This window comes from Arachis ipaensis, unplaced genomic scaffold (genome assembly GCF_000816755.2).
Source record: "Arachis ipaensis cultivar K30076 unplaced genomic scaffold, Araip1.1 Aipa322, whole genome shotgun sequence".
NCBI lineage: Eukaryota > Viridiplantae > Streptophyta > Magnoliopsida > Fabales > Fabaceae > Arachis > Arachis ipaensis.
In genome coordinates this window covers 173536-178559 of record NW_015496054.1, presented here as the reverse complement: position 1 = coordinate 178559, position 5024 = coordinate 173536, and the positions used below count along the sequence as shown (strand labels likewise).

Sequence of the window (5024 nt, the reverse complement as noted above, 5' to 3'; positions counted from 1 at the left end):
TCATGCTACAAAGGCCTTTATAGAGGAGGCCAAGTTGGAGTTCGATCAGATGAAGGGTTTGAAGGAGGAGCTCGAGGTGAAGGTGACCAAGTTAGAGAAAGAGTTGCAGGGTGAAAAGGCTAGTGTTGTTGCCTTGGCGGCTTTTGTGAAGTTGGCTGAAGACACAGCGTTGAGGCACAAGGAGAGTTATGTCACGACCTATAAAGAGATGATGCGTCTCAGGGATGATTTGGAGTCTGCCCGGGCTGATTATGCCAAACTCCAGGGTCACCTTGTAGGCAGCATAACTGCTGCTTATGAGAACCTGAAGGAGCAGGTTCTGGTTCTTGCACCCGAGCTTGACCTTACTCTCTTCAGTTTGGACAACGTTGTGAAGGACGGTAAGATTGTCCCTGATGACCTTGATGATGATGATGATGTCAACCCTCCTTCAGTGCCTACCGTCAAAGCCTCTGTTGTGCCAACTTCTTCAGCTCCTTCAACTGAGGTTGGTCATCCCGAGTCAGAACCTGATTGTCAAATCTTGAACCGGGATGATGGGACAGTGGATGCGGTGCCTCTTCAGACTCGTCCTCCTTCACCCCGTGTTGATGCTGCTGAGAAGTCTTCGGATCCTCAATGATTTATTATAGATTTTTGTGTAGATAGCCCGGCTTGTGGGCTTTTGAACTTTTTATATTTTGTAAATGGTGGTTCTGATTTTTTGCTACTTTCTTAGTTGCTTGTTTAGCAACTTTATTTTGAAAAACAAAGTAGTTTTCAAGCTCTTGGGACTGATTTTGGTAGCCTCTTGAGTTTGTTATTATTATATTTTGTGCTTTTTATGACACGTTTGTCTGCATCTATCTGGTACCTTTTAGGTTTTTTGGGAGTGTTGGAGCCTTATTATCCGACCTCTTTGGATTGCCTTTGTATTTTCATACTTGCGGCTTGATTTGGGTCCAACTTGTATGTCGACTTCCTTACTTCGGCCTGAAGTTATTTCTAGTGATCCGTTTTGTTTGGACTTTTGTTAGGTCTCTGTTTAGGGATCACTTTTTATAACGTTTTGGTTTTTTGGGCCGACTTCTTATGCGGCATTCTATCTTCAAGGTCCGAATCGTGGTCGTTGTCATGGTCATCCGCCATGGTGATGGGATGACTTCCAGGTTCCCCGGCAACGGCGCCAATGTTCCGAGGGTTACCTGAAACTGTAGGTCGATCTCAGACGAGATCTTCTGTACTGGTCGGAGATGATGTGTCCGGCTGGTGGGTGGCGGCCGGAGCGGTCGTGTCCGACTTGTTGGACTGGCTGCGCTGCTGATCCTTTGTCATCGGAGGGTGGTGGTATCTGCAAGAGACTCCGATGCTTAAGTTAGCAAGGGTATTAAGCAGGTTTTTCCCGAGCCTACAAAGATAAGGACGGTTCCCTTAAAGATAAGATGACCTCACTCAAAGATAAGATAAGATAAGATAAGATAACTAACTTATCTTATCTAAAAAGGTCACTCCACACCATTATAAATACACTGGAGCACCCAGGTATAACTTATACTCTGATTCTACAAAAAACCTGCTAATACCCTTGCTAACTTAAGCATCGGAGTCCCTTGCAGGTACCCCCCACCCTCCGATAATGAAGGATCAGCAGTGCAGCCAGTCTCACAAGTCGGACACGACAGCTCCGGCCGCCACCCACCTGCCGGACACGTCATCTCCAACCAGTAGAGAAGATCTCGTCCGAGATCGACCTACAGTTTCAGATAACCCTCGGAACAGATTCTGAAATGTACTCTGCACAATTTAAGAATATAGAATAAAGTTTAGTTTTTGAAAATTGCAGGCGCACATTCCTGATTCAAGTAGAGGATTGCCAATTCTTATCTTGAGCACTTTCAAAATGGTTTAGAGCCTGAAAATGTTGATAAAGTGCTCTATATATATCAGTAACTTTATTTCCTATGTAGAGTGCATTATATTTTTTTTTTTTTGCTTAAATTTATAGGGATATGTTATTTTATTCCGAATAAGCTAACATATCCCTAAATCTTTAAGCAAAAAATAAAATATAATGCACTCTACATAGGAAATAAAGTTATTGATACAGATATAGCACATTATCAACATTTTCAGACTCCAAACCATTTTGAAAGCGCTCAAGATAAGAATTGGCAACCCAATATCTTCTAAAACGAAACTCTATTATATATCCATAAATTGTGTGGAGTGCATTTTAGAATCTAATAAGCATCAGGGATTCCAATGAACTTTATCAATCAACATAATTGAACCATCTTCTGCCTTCCCAAATTCATACTTTGTGTCAACCAATATAAGGCTATGTTCTGAAGCCACTGGAAATTCAAATTTCATCAAAGCAAGCCAATGTCAAAAGTCAAATTGCATCATAGCAATAATAACGATAAGCTTTCCATTCATCATAGAGAAATGCTATTTATACTTTTGTTCCAGTAAGGCATTATTGAAAAGAATACATGGACAAGTTCGAGATTTTCATTGAACTAGAAGTGATCCAGTGCAACAGACTGACAATTCTGAAGAATAAGTCTACACCATCTATTCATCTCTTTAATCCAAATAACAGATAACACATACATTGAGAGTGTGTCGTTACTATCTCGGGATACATTGAGAAGGCATGCCATTACTTTTTTCATTTCACCAAATTTATAAATGACATGATAAAATGCTTAATTACCTGACGGTATTCAAAAGACTTAAAGCATTTCTGCTGACTTCCTCATAATCAGCTCTTGTCATTAATCCCCATTCTATAATCTGCAAGGAAAACAGATTATAAAAAGAATTGAAAAGGTTAGATAAAAGAAAACTTTTAAAAAATAGTAAAAATATTATCCATCATTAATCATATCCTCACTAGTATCAAGAAGCAATTGTACTGTATGATATGAACTAGGCTCTTAAGAAAATAATATTATCCAGAAAAACATTGACGTTGCCTTAAAAAAAGAAGAAGAAAAAACAGCATAATAAGATGAATCTGCCTATTATTTCTTATTCTTGCAACATTATTTGATCTGCCTATTCATTCCTTGGGTCTCTAAATCTAGTCCTCTACTATAACTTCAATTGTATTGAAAAGATAGATGCAGATGAGAGTACAAGGAATAATACCTCATCTGGAAGTACAGGAACATCATGATCTGCAACTTTGGTTCTAGGCGTGAATATATTTTCAACCAGCTTTTGGTTTTTTACCGAACTTGTTATGTGTTATATAACATTATAGCCTATAAAATAAAGAGACAAACAATTGTAAGAATGAAAAACAAAAAATATAGGGACCTCACCATCGGGAGGACATTGCCACAATAGTTCTGAATGCCTTTATTATAGACTGTTCATAGTGAAGTATCAGTCATTCTGGTCACAAACCCTCTAGCTACAAACCAGCCGTAATAAGGTGTCAACAAATAGTTTCTAGAATCCTCATCTACACTTTTGTAAAGAAAATATTTTGATAATATTGACGGCAACATGAATAAAGAATGAGCATGGCATGTTGAAATTTGGGTAGCATGAATAAACTTAGAGCACTTAATGATGCAATGTTTACTTTTATCCTAGTTCCGGGGAAATATATTTTATTTCTATCATATTTTTCAAGCTATCATTTCTAGCAAACTAACTCCTCCTCCACAACCTATACCAAACATATATGCCAATTCATAACCATTGAAATCATTTGATAAAATGTGTATGCAAGCACCAATCTGAAATACCAATTAACAAAATACTCACCAACAAACTCAACAGAAAAATAGAACATTTCTTTGCTATGATAACATTAGGATCAGGAGTGAACACAACGGCATTAGCAGTTATATGTTGGGTTCTCTCAAACCACCACAAGCTTGTCTGGTTAACCACCTGCAAGTGGGAATAAAGAACATTGAGTGTGATCCATGATGAACCAAGTAAACAGCTCATACAGAGAACAAGGATAGAGAATAAGAACACAAAACCTGTCCCTTGAAGGGAATTGAGGCAAGGACTCTATCAACAATAGTAACTAGAACAAGGTACTCTCCATTATCATACGTTTCTAACCTGTACCATAAGACCACAAGTAAGCAAATTCATTAATTTTTCAGATGATTTTTTTAGTCAATGTTTTCTGCTTTTATATTACTGTTGCAATTTTACCAGAAATCTCGACTTCCATTCATTTGTATTAATGAGTAGATAAATTGGAGAGGAATCAAAGAGGGAAATATGCACCTTTTCCCTGGTTTTGGAGGTGAGGGCGGGAACTGTATGGTGAAGATTTGTTTCGGATAGGCAGTTGAAGGGGGAGGTGGTTCTAATAGATTAGAGCACTTGATTTTTGTGTGTGCTGTTGAGAAGAGTGTCAAGTAGAGCGGCATGTTTTTGTGGTTGTATGGTGGTGGAGAGTGTGGGGAAGTTGTTGTTTGGTTTAAAAGTGAGTGCGGTGGAGGTTGGGGGAGGCGGAAAAGCAGGTGTGAGGTTGAGTTTGAAAGGGGGTTTTGGGAGGGTTTAACACAGCAGCCATAAACATGGATTCACTCATCGCATTGCAAACTTTTTAAGAGTATTGACCTACTTTCCAAGATTGCAAGAACCGAACCGGTTATTGAACTGATCGAGTGATAGGTTCAATGGTTCAACTGGGATCGAACCGTGATTGAACTGATTTACTTAAATATACAATAAATTATTAAAAATTCAATATATAATTTCAGTTATTCAAATTTAATAATTTCTAAACTAATTTCAAAATGTCCATAATTTATCATTAAAAGTTCACAAAATAAATCTTTTTAATTAATTTCTAAGTTTCAATCAAGTAATCAACAATAACTTCTAATAATCAAGTAATCAATAACTTTTAATAAGAGTATCATTTCCATCTCACATAAAAGAACTGAACAGTAAAAATCCTCTAATCAAGAATCATACATTCGTAACACAAAATAAAGTTCAATTCAATTACAAATTCTTAAATCTGTTGAATATAACAGAGCCAAAGCATATAATCATAT

The 5024-nt window shown here is 37.6% G+C and overlaps 1 pseudogene; it reads right to left on the bottom strand.

Moving 5' to 3' along the window:
* Positions 1–2074: 2074 nt before the first annotated feature.
* LOC107624683 lies at positions 2075–4494 on the bottom strand (annotated as a pseudogene).
* Between the last annotated feature and the right edge of the window lie 530 nt (positions 4495–5024).